This window comes from Cupressus sempervirens, chromosome 3, assembly GCF_028749045.1.
Source record: "Cupressus sempervirens isolate cs-2001-9-10 chromosome 3, ASM2874904v1, whole genome shotgun sequence".
Lineage (NCBI taxonomy): Eukaryota > Viridiplantae > Streptophyta > Pinopsida > Cupressales > Cupressaceae > Cupressus > Cupressus sempervirens.
Window position 1 is genome coordinate 61,052,994 of NC_143120.1, and position 12,831 is coordinate 61,065,824.

A 12,831-nucleotide genomic window follows, 5' to 3' on the forward strand; every position below is an offset into this window, starting at 1 on the left:
TTGAGGATGCTATTAACACTATGGCCAATGACAAATCACTTGGTCTAGATGAAGTTCTTGCTGAATTTTATAAGAAAAGCATATAGTGGATTTGTGAGGAATTGATGTCTCTATATGATTATGCCTATGAAAATGGTTCTCTAAGGGAAAAGACAAGCAAAGGTTTGATCAAGCTTCTCCTTGAAAATGGGGATAAAACCCTTGTTAAAAATTGATGCCATATTACTCTACTTAACCTCTCATATAAAATCATAGCTAAAATCCTTGCTAAAAGAATTGCTAATATAGATTTATTAAAGGTAGGTACATCTTGGAGAACTTGATCACAAGTTGAGAAGTAATAAACTGAGCTTTATTCTTTGGGCAGGATGTCAGAATGATCCTTCTAGACTTCAAAAAGGCCTATGATATAATTGAATGGCCTTTTGTTATCAACATGCTTGAGGCCTTTTCTTTTTCTCCATTCTTTTGTAGATGTATGTCTATCTTATTCAAGGACTTTTCCACAAAGATTGATGTCAATGGAGAAATCTTTGAACATATCCATTTATAGAGATCCATTGGGCACAGATGCTCTATTACACCATCTTTTTTTGTGATTGCAGTAGATTGACATATTTTACATTTTGAGAGCCACTGAATTGACCCTCCCAATCAAAGGTATACCTCTACCTAATGATGATGCTCTAATTAATGTACAATTTGCAGATGACAATGATCTCTTTTTGGAACTGAATAGTATAAATTTTGAAAATGTGATGCATAGACTCTAAGTCTTTTGGCTTGCCTTTGGTTCTAAAATTGCCCCAATAAATCCTTTGTAACTGGATGGGTTGAATTCTCTCCTATTTGGTAATCTTAGAAAGGTTGGCTTTGATGGTCCAAATAATATTGTAAGGTATCTTGGCAATCCTTTTTCTATTGACCCATCTTGTAAAGACATGTGACAATGGGCATATTTCGAGATGAGAGGAAACACACCAAATAAAAAACACATAAGTTATCTTTGGTTGGTAGAGTGCAGGTTGTACAAAATTTCCATTCCTCACTTGCCATTTATCATGCTTCCTCATGGTTATTTTCTAATTATCAAAACAATAAACTTGAAAAGATTTTGAGGGATTTCTTGTGGATAACAAACTACATTGTGTCAACTAGGAATGGTGTTGCACTCCAAGAAGCATGTGAGGATTGGGTATTAGAGATTTAGAAACTCATGAGGTGGCTCTTGTTGCTTACTGATTCTTTAACCGCCTCAATGGTAGTGAACCTTGGAAAGTCCTTATTAGGGATAACATCCTCAAATAAAATAAAATAAAAAAAGGTATTCGAAAGACATTCCATTATGTGATACTTTTTGGAAGGTTTTAACTGAAATTTTTTCTCTCTAAAGTTTTTGTTTCTCTCTAGAAAGCATGGACTCGAGTGAGGCATTTACTCTTCTCCAAGGATGTTGTCGGAGGTCCCCCTTCCTTTTCTATTTCTGATAGATCCATTTGGTAGGGCATATAATGATAAACCATTAGCCTTAACCCAATATTCATTTGCTAGAGCTTTGTATGTTAAGATAATTAAATACATTAGGGATAAACTAATTTGACAACTAGATTGGAGATTGGGAGGCCTTAAAAGATAAATATGATTTTGTTAGAAAGTAAAGTCCACCCATACAACTTGTGGGTGGGGGGTGAATGAATTGTGAGAAAATTAAACTTAAATCCAACTTTAATAACCAAAGAAATGAAACATAAAAAGAGATAAACCACACATAGTGACATAATAATTTTTGACTAGGGAAATCCTTCTTCAGAGGCAAAACCCCAATGGGAATGATACCCACAAGATAGTGTACTAATATAAATATTCCTTGTGAAAAGATGTGACTTTGTTAGGAGCCAAATGCGACACAATTAGTACAACAGTCTTGGTTAAAGGACATATCCCTGTTAGGAGACCTTGAACCCTTGTTAGAAGGTTCAAACCCTATTGAAGGCTGGTAGGAAGATAATTAAACCCACTATTTGAATTTTTTCATTCAATAATGAAGAGTAGATCTTCAAGATAAGAAATCCAATAGCCGAATTGACCAATATTGCAATTCAATTGCCAATACAATTCCTTTGAAGTCCAAATCCATCATCCAACTCTATATCTTATATACTCTGATCAAATTCACATCCTTTAATCACATTTACACAAATACAGTACAAAGTGACTGATGAATACATCCAAGGAAAACATCTCTCCTTTATACCCTAGCCAAATATCTAATTGAATTGACATGTTAAGGCTTTCCTAATATACAATAATTACAGAGGACCTCATTAAGGCATACATTACAATAGTGTTCCAACACATTATAATACAAGTAACACTTTATCCAATAAAGATCAACACGTTTCACTAGCATAATTAACTACCAATAAAACATATCACATGTTTTACTTTCACAACCTCTCTAGAATAATCTCCAAGATATGCTATCACAGATATAACATCACGAACATGCCTACAACCATGATCCAAGATCGCTAACCTTAAATCAACTTCATGGATAAGATATAACCAATTTACCAACAACTCTCTCTAACAAAATTTTATGTACACTAGTTTACTACTAGTCTTCATCAAATGAACTATAACTCATCCAATACTTGATATAAAGATAAGAAAACATAGATTTAGCATCTACACTCATCTATGAAGATAACCCTAAGCTCTCATAGCTTAACACCATATACACTCGTAGCATCTACAAGAGAACATAGATGTAGCATCTACACTCATTTGTGCCATCTTTGTATCTAGGAAAAACATGTGTTTCTTCATACCAACCAATATTTCTCAACATTACTACTTTGGACATCAATGTTTCTAAACACTTATAGGAGAAACTATCACAAACAACATGTTGTTACACATCCAAAGTGTGCCTCTCAACACTACCTATACTGATCTCAAAAGCATAAGTATTTACAACATTAATTAATGACGGTCTTAACAGAAAACTTAAATAAAAATGACTGTGCTATGATCATGAATTTTTCTTTGTACGTTATATTTTTATTACCAATTTTCACTAATGTTATGTCCTTAGCCTCTTTGGGATGTCACTCAACTAGAGGACTAGGGGCATGTGACATATTTTATTTATCTTTTGCTCATGGGTGTGGTTTTAATGATCTTATGTGTTTGATGCATTATTTTTGTATGTTAAGATTCTCCATTGTGACTGGAATACCACATATTCCTCGACTTGACACATTTTAACACTTAGGTGAGTTTGAACTATATCCTTGATTGTTTGCATTATGTTTTTGTACACAATACCACACTCATGGTTATCTCGATGCTTGTGCTTTGATGCTTGTGTAAGCTTGCAATATTAATTGGGAACTTAACCCAAGTCACCTCGGTACCTATGCCTCAATGCATATGTTAGTTTCCTACATCTTATTTGATAAAGACCATATTCATACCATCATCCCTGTACTAGCACCAGTGATGGTTGTATGCTCTCATGATGTCCCATTAATAAGACTCAATGATGAAAATAAGGAGCTACTTAACATCTCTGCAATTTCTATATGCATTTTCATTCTAGGTCTACATCTTAGTCTCTGCATTTTGCATATAGTGAGGAGAAATCCTCCATATCATCAAAGTCTGACACATCTCATCATTACTACTCAACGATCAACTAAAATGAACTCACCATCTCTCGATCATATTGTCATTATTCTTCTATCTCCCTCATCCTACAATTAAGGGGTTACTTTTGATATCATTATATCTAGTTTTTCCATATTACTAAGTTTTCAGATCATTTGATTCATATTAGCATGAGAGCTTATGATTTATGACATGGTACAAAAAAGAGGGATGTACATATCACAGTACTAAAAAGAAAAGAGTAGCTATCTACAACATCACATCAGAATGAAAAGAAACTAGAAAAAGTGAAGAGCATCCATAGCATACGCATCACAACATCTAAAAGTAGACAAGTACACAATGCTAAATAATCAAATCTAGTATCTCATATATAAATGATAAATCAATTACAAGGTACAAATGAGACCCAAAATCTAGATGAATTAAAATTCAAAACTCTGCAAAATTTGGATACTAAGATTCATCCCTAAGTACAATCCACATCAATAATCTGATGCCTGGATTCCTCCCTCCTCGGTTGGTAGAGGAGGATCCTAGGTCTTGTCTAGAGGTTGCAAGGCTCCTGGTGATCTACCTGCCCTTTGGGAGTAATTTGGCACCCTCTTATCCTTGGATATTGCTACTATATAGGTACCATAATAGTACCCCACTCTTGCTTTGTGCCTCTCTTTGATTGATTGGGCTTTATCTCACTCTTGGGTGAGAACTTTCCCTCTTTCATAGTTGTCTACAAATTGCTCATATTGCATTGCTATGGTGATCCTCGCCTACTATAGAGCTTCCTTTAATAGTGTCACCTTTGCATGGAGCCTGGCCACTGTGTCATCATTTGTCAGTTGATCTAACACTCTTTGATCAACTTGGCCTCTCAGTTGGTGGTATGTTTGTTATTGCTGGAGTTGTAAGATATATGACTAGCTTCTCCCCCTTTGGCTCATCCTACTCCATGGATTCCTCCATGCCCATGAAACCTAGTGCCCTCATCTCCCCTCTCTTCCAGGTTTGAGGCCCTGATCTTCTACTACTAGGGGCACTACTCTATCCTCTCTAGCCTCCTTAAGACCCTCTATTGATTCCTCCTCTTGTACCTCTCCCTTTACCACCTCCACCCCCATCTTTGTTGTCATCTCCTTTGTCATTCCCACCATCCTCGTCCATGTCTTGTATTTGTGGGACACACTTTCTTGTGTTGGTGAATCTAAGAAATGGGTGCTTCTACAACCATTTTGGATACTTTGGGGTGATCCCTACATCTATAGCCGTTGGGAGCAGATCCCAATAAGAATACTATAACCCTTACATCTCCCATAGGCACACCTCATAACTCAACATCAAACCCCTGCCAAAGTCCTCCTCCATAGGCGATGGGCATAATCTATCGTCTTTGTGCTAATGTCTTGTTATTCCCTAAACTGCCTACATACACGGCTAATGTTGAAGCACTCAACCCATCCATAATGTCTACCCAACATGGGTCTATTACAAAACATGTAAGAGAGAAAAATATGCAAGAGATCTCACACTGTATGTAGGATTGCTAGACTATCAACATCAGACCATCAAACCACCACTTCTAGTAGAAGGTCTTTCCCATTGGGGCTGGTGAATATATCTAGAATATCTATTAATATAGGGCTATCATTTCCCCCTCACATTGATTGTCATTCCGGTAACTAGGATATGCTCCTAGACCCATATCTGTGCAATCAGGAGTTTGAAAAATCAACTCTTACCTTTTTGTTAAGCCACATCATGCAACTCCCTGTAAAGTCGCATAAGATACTTTGACACCATGCAAAGTGTCAAGGTCATGAGAATAGGTCCATAACCAATTTTCCCCATCCAAATTGAAAGCCCTATTGGCTCCTATCTGCACCAAGCACACGTTTGATCAAAGAGAAAATGATGATTGCAACTAGGAACTCATCCTTGTATGTCGACATCATGTAATTCTAGGGAATATGGTGAGTCAAAATAGTTTTATTAGAAACACTCATCTCATAGCAGCTCTGCCCTCTTTTGGGATTTGATCAAAGTAAACTTGCATGCATAACAGACAAGCATCAATATAGTTCAACATATCAAACTCAAGAGCATGTATAAATACAATATCAATGTATACTCATAGGATCTCCAATGCAAAGAAATCAAAGAATACAGTGCACATCTTCCAACATGATGGTGACCTATTTGGTTGATATGTGGAATGTGTTTTGCTATGAGTGGAATCTCTCAGAAAGAGTTGTCAACAATATAAGGTTTTCCAGATATTGGGAAAATGAAGAAGGGACTTATGTCCCTATTGATCAAAGATTGCTAGCTCCTAGTTGTCTAAGTGACTAACCAAATGAAGGCCCGTGGGATAGGGACAATGAATGTAAAGATTTGGGAACTGATTCTACATCACATAGAGAAAAAATATGTTTGCATTTGTCAACAAGATATCAATATGTTGTTGATCGCTATAATTTGTTGTCTATTAGTGTCAAACACTTAGTCATTTATTTGATAGAGTTGGTCGGTCATCATTGCAACCAAGCCATCCCACTAAGGCTAAGCAATGTATTTAGACTTGTTCATAATTCAATCAAGGCCGAGCAATTGTTATTGCCAAGAAAGTTTTTGGTTGATGAGTACTCCTATGTATGTTGAGTGAGAGAAAAGACAATACATGTTGGGCTGTACAAAGTTAGTTCATGCTGAGTTATACAGTTAGTGTCGAGCATTTAGAAGCTGAGGGACATATGAAGATTAGCCGTGACCAAGTGTAAGAGTGTTCATGTGTCGAGCAAGCCAATGTTGACATATTTGTTTAGAATTGTACAAACACTAAAGTGAACCTTTTTTGGTTGACTTAATACATGTTTTAATGATCGAGGAGTATTTTAAGGAGATGATTACATATTTTGGCATGGATCATTTATCCCTATGTAAGGTGTTCAACCAATTAGAAAAATGGAAGGTTTAAACGACAAAACAAAGAAATATAGATCATTGATCTTGATCTAGAACCTTCTCCAATTGGTATAAAAGAAGGATTCAAACCTAGTAAGAGGGAGATAATGTTGAGGGAGATATAAGAAGTAACCAAGAGGGAGTTATAAGGATGAGTTGATTGATTATCTATTGGTCAGAACATAATTTTGTAACCTATTCAGAAGATGAAAGTTTTTGATAGAGGGAAATATTTCAATACAAGGAATTGTTTTCCTTTTGGCATAAAGTGTACTGAGAAATGAAAGCTGAGGAAGATGAAGGAGAAATTTTGGTATGTCTAATCTTGTTGAAGGAGAAAGTGTACCTGCTGATTAAATCTACCTAGTAAGAGGGAGATAATTTTGAGGGAGATATAAGAAGTAATCAAGAGGGAGTCATAAGGATGAGTTGATTGATTGTTTGTTGGCTAGAACAAAATTTTGTAACCTATTCAGAAGATGAAAGTTGCTGATAAAGGAAGATATTTCAATACAAGGAATTGTTTTCTTTTTGGTATTTTTTTGGTCTTACTGATTAAGTCTGGTTAGTTTGGTTTGCCATCAATGCCAAAGAGGGAGATTGTTGAAAACAAATAGATACAAGTATGATAAATGTGTTTCAATCATTGCTTTGTCACTGATGTCAAACCTGCTAGTTGCTAGTAAGAGAATTGCTTATATGATGTAAGTACTATCATTTATTTGATTGATGAAGAGGATTTGATCAAATGAGGTAACAATAGCAGCTAGCAGAAAGGTTGAGTTATGATATGAAAAGGAGTACAATAATCAGTTAAGACAATGATATTATAGTGCATTGATAATCTACTTAAGGTTGCAAAGGTTGGTTACACTGATTAAGTTTAGAAGAACAAGTTAAACAAAGTTTTTCTACCAAGATTAACATTTTGGACTATGGGGGCCGAGCAAAAGTAGTGCAGGCTAAGAATAAAATCACTTGGATATGAACAAAGTCAATTTCAGTGTAAGCCAAGTGAAATAGTGTCACCCGAGTAAAGTTTAGTTGATGCTGAGCACCAGTAAACTTTAGTTCGTGTCGAGTGTTTTGACAGTGGATGCTGAGCAATGTAGTTTGTGCAGAGCATCAGAAGCCAGTTAATGCTGAGTGTCAGCATTATGAGAAAGATTGAGAATTTGATGAATCTAATTCAACAAATTTAATTTCTTAAATTGTGTGAACCATGTGGAAGATAAGATTGATGAGCTGGAGGTACATAATCCATGGTAAACTGTTTTGAGGCAAATTCAAGAGGATTGAAGGATAAGTTTCTAGAAGGGAATGAAATGAAATGAAATAAGGGGTAGATTCATTGAATCCTACCTATTTTGATCTAACCCTAAAATAGATGATGGAGGTTGAATGACAAAATATCTAAACTCTCTATTTATAGAGATGGTTACTTAGAAGCACTGGTTGTCATGTGCTAGAACTTAAGGAAGACAAGGAGTCTATGGTATTGCTCCATTCAGTGACCTAAGAGAAAAAGGTTGTATTGGAAAAAAAAAGAGAAGAAGGCTTAAGAGTATGGATGCTTGAAGGGTGAACAAGCTATCAGAGTTAAAGAATGTGAAAGCTAAGCAGAATGGAGGACTAAAATAGAGATCCATAATCTACAAATGGAGTTGTAAGTTATTATCAAATCCAGGCTTACTATAACTCTCTAATCATTATATCAGTCTAGGGTAAATCCTTTGGATTAAGGTTTACCTAATAGTCATTTCTAAATCATTTAACCAGGTGAAATTCCAAGTGAGTGATCTAAAGTCCTCTGACAAGGCTCACTCCTGACAGGGTGATTGAAATCCTTTAACTAGGTCACATTTAACAGTGTGCATTGTAACCTTTAATAGAGTTGGCCTTTCATAGGGCATCACTTCAAAAGAGTGAGAATGAGTAGCATGTTACTGGTGGTTTTTCCCAAATTGGGTTTCCACATTAAATCATTGTGTCAAATGTGTTATTGAATCTATTATGTTTCATGTTTACATTTTTGTAAATTGATTTGATAGTAACCTACAAGTTTAAGTGATTACATAATCTAATGGATGCATGCATGGTAAAAATGTTTTATGGATATGGGTTCACTAAGCCATAGAAAGTTTTATTTGTACATCTAGACCTTGGATAACTAATTCACCCCCACCTCTAAGTTATTCTAAAGAATTCCAACAAATTATAAATTGATCTCTCATTTATATTGATTACAACCAAAATCCATTAGGTCAGACAACACCTTAAAAAAACACAATTATGCTCAAATAATAATGTGATCCATAATAAGTCAGTTAGAACTTAGATAGGACCCAAGTCTTCAATTAAAAATATGGTACACAATTAGCAAAGCAATAAAAAATATTGGAGTACGTTACTTCATAAGATCAATTATTACCTAAATATAGAAACATGCACATGCTAACAATCAAGCAAATTTGACCCCTCCAATCAATGCAAACCACTAGCATAGCCATTACTATTGGACTAAATTGATTACACTAGCATGATTGACTGAAAAAATGGTAATGAAGTGAACTCAAGAATTGAGTGAGAATTAGTGTTTTCATTGATTGGAAATTGATTAACAAGAAGATTAAATTATTGCAAGAGAGTACAACCACTAATAGACTAGCATATCGATCATGAAAAAGGAGAATAGGTAGACAAGCCCATGACAATAATACAGGTGTGGAAATTAAATGGTTGCAGATGAGTCACAACTAATGTGAACATACTATGAGAGGTCTAATGGAGACATGTTATTCACAAAAAGAGAAGCGATAGAAGTGACAAAAGGAAGCAAGGAAACAAGTCTATATGTAGGTTTACAAGTGGACAAGAAGGTCTAAATTAATAAGCACCTATGAATAGGTAGTCATGGGCACTTTGTGACTATGATCATTTTGAATTGGATGATTTGAGTGAGATAGTTTTTGTGTTTTGACTCATGGATTGGATGAGTGGATTTAAGGTCACTTAGAATCATTTAGAAGTTATTTTTGTGTTGATAAGAGATCTATGGATATAGACCATAATAGAGAAGAATAGTGTGGACAAACAAAATGATGCTCAATCACGTAAAGGAGAGTGTGGAAAAAGTGTGTTCACTGAGTTAAGCTAGAACATAGGAAGTAGATCTAAGAATCTGTGTGGAGTATCATAGTGGATCTACAAGGAAAGGTGTGCCACATCTTTAGATCCAATCTTAAGTTTTATTTCTTACCATTAAAACTATTGTAAGACTTTGACATGGAAGACTTGTAATAAGTCTTTGGAATCCTCTAACAAGATATCTCTTAGAAAGGGATATATATCCTCTAATGAGGAAGCCTTGATAGGTTGTTGGATTCCTTATAGATTATATTCATTCCTAACAGGATGAGTTCTTATAAAGAACAAATGTAAACCTTTAAAAAGGAACTCTCTTACTTGCAAGGAAAATCTAGTGGGTATCCCACCATGGTTTTCACCCTCACACTAAGGGTTTCAACATTAAAATATATGTGCCATTGATGTATGCTTCTCTATGTGATCTTTTATGGTTCTACTACATTTCTTTTGTAATAGTTTTTCTTATTAAGGAACTCACAACAAGGATAGTTGATAAGGTTGTTGTTTTAACTAATAGTATTGTGCATACTAATTCACCCCCACTCTCAGTACCAAGTGGTACCAACAATTGGTATCAAAGCACATGCCCTAGTAATGAAAAACCCAAAAAATTGAGGGAATATCATATGACACCCATGAAATACAAAATGCAACTTAATGAAGGTCTTTCCACTATTGAAGATCTAAAAGAAAAGTTGAGAGAATCTCAAGAAAAAGAAAGAAGTTGATGATGATTTTAGGAGAGAGACAAGAGCTAATAGAGAAGCTTGAAGCAAAAAGTGGGTTAGAAGAATTAGAGGAAGAAATATCAGAACTCATGGATGAGAATGAGAAGCTAACTAGAAGAATCACAATGAAAATTGAACACGAACATTCAACAATTAGATGGAGTGAAGAAATGGATGAGAAGTGAAACACCATCCTCACAAGAGACTCAGCCTATAAAGAACTCATAATAGATTAAGAAGTGAAGTAAAAATCTCGAGATTTACTAAAGGAAAAGAATATGAAATGACCTTAATGGAAGAACCATTCTGGTAATATCACACAAGAAAATAGTGTCCTAAAATAACATTGTCATGATACAGTTGAACAATTAGAAGTTTTAAATGAAGAAGCCAAGAAACTAGAAGAATGAGTTAGTCAACTGGTGGATGAGCTAAATAACACCAAAGAAGAAAATGAGAGATTGAAATAGTCTAGTTAAGGCACCAAGAAGTTGAAAGAGAAGTTAATGACTCAAAGGAAGACTACTAGCACAATCGGTCTAGGATTTGAAGGAGTTAACAAAACTAAGAAAGGAGAATCCTCAAGAGTGAAAGACTCAATTCCCAAAAGGAACAAGAAGAAACCAAAAAGAGATATAATGTAAAATAAACCTACTTGTTCTTGATTTGGTAAAGTAGGAAATATTTCAATTTTTTGTTAGCATAGAAAAATAGTGCTCGATACACATCACACCTATAGAGGCTACTAAAATGTTTGTCACTAGTATGGATAGATTGCACACGAGTGCAGAGATCTTGAAAATGTGGCAAGTGTAGAAGGTTATTATTACCATTATAACATAAATGGTCATAAATGTTGGGTGATGCGATGCGCTCCCCTGCCCACAGGTGGTTAATTATGTGGTGTTCCATGTTCACTAACAGTCATGGCTTTTGGTGCAACGGCAAATGGGCCCAACAATTGGTATCAAAGCCTGGTTTTGGCCTGGTCATGGGTTCAAATCTCCCCGGTGCCTTCCCGACCTGTGTAAGCACCTGATATGCACGTCGAGGGGGAGATTGTTGGGTGATGCGACGCGCTCCCCTGCCCACAAGTGGTTAATTATGTGGTGTTCCATGTTCACTAACAGTCATGGCTTTTGGTGCAACGACAAATGGGCCCTACAATAAATCCAAGGAATATACATTAAACACTTGAGGAAATTGGTCATTTCCAAAGACAAGAAGATACACCAGAAATAATAGGTATGCAAGACAGGTTTTCTCAACCTATGGAAATGATGATCACCTTGCTTTCTATTACAAGTTGAGGATAGATCATTGGAATAAAACTAGATTGTGGAACAATATGGGCATGGCATGCTACAAATTCCACAAGATTGGTCATGTTGCTAAAAGCTATTGGGTCAAGCATAAACCCAAGCTATAACATGATGGTGACAAAAGAATAGGAAAGGTCATTAACATTGAGAAAGTCAGAAAGGACTTTGTTAAAGTGTGGACTAAGAAGAAATCATAAGACATTGAAGAAAAAACTTGAGAAGCAGTAAGCTCACTGGAAAGCAGTGAGACTTCAATCAAGTTAAGCTAGAAAATCTCAAGAGGGGTTGCATAAGAAAATTAATCTTGCACTCGTCACCACATTGAAATTGGTAAGTCATGATGAGTGATGTATTGAAACGTGGTCATGCTTTACCTGTTAAGAGATGATAGGTTGTCTCCAACACTTGACCTTTGGATGAGTCATCAAGAAAATTTATTGCATAGAGTCAGAGGTAGGTAAGAAATTAGTCTACTATTAGAACCTCAACATTTTTTTTTTGGTTAGATCTATAAATACACACATCACATAGGAAATATCACTTTTGTAAACTTGAGATCTTAAGAACTTTTATTCGTGAAACCCTAGCTAGCTAAAAGAGAAACTTTTATGCAAATTTGAGCAAAGAAGTGATAAGAAACCTTATATAAAGACCAGTACAATAGAGATTTTAGTGTATGAAAGAGATTAATTTAGCATATCAAACCCACAATGGCACAAGAAAAATACTCTAACTTGTATGGCATTGAACTTGTTGACAGTAATGAAAGTGAGTTGACAATCTATGAGTCGATATTGAATAGTGTCAATGACAGAGATATGACGGGAGCACTATCTTCATTCCCAAGCAATGTGTTACTGATTAAATATGTAAGTAACTATCTAAATGAGAAAATTATAGAATTGGAAGATAGGGAAATAAGATCAATGTATGAGGATTTTTGCCTCAATAACTAGTGGAAACTAGGTTTTGAAGACCTAGAAACCCCAACCCTAGTGCGTGTA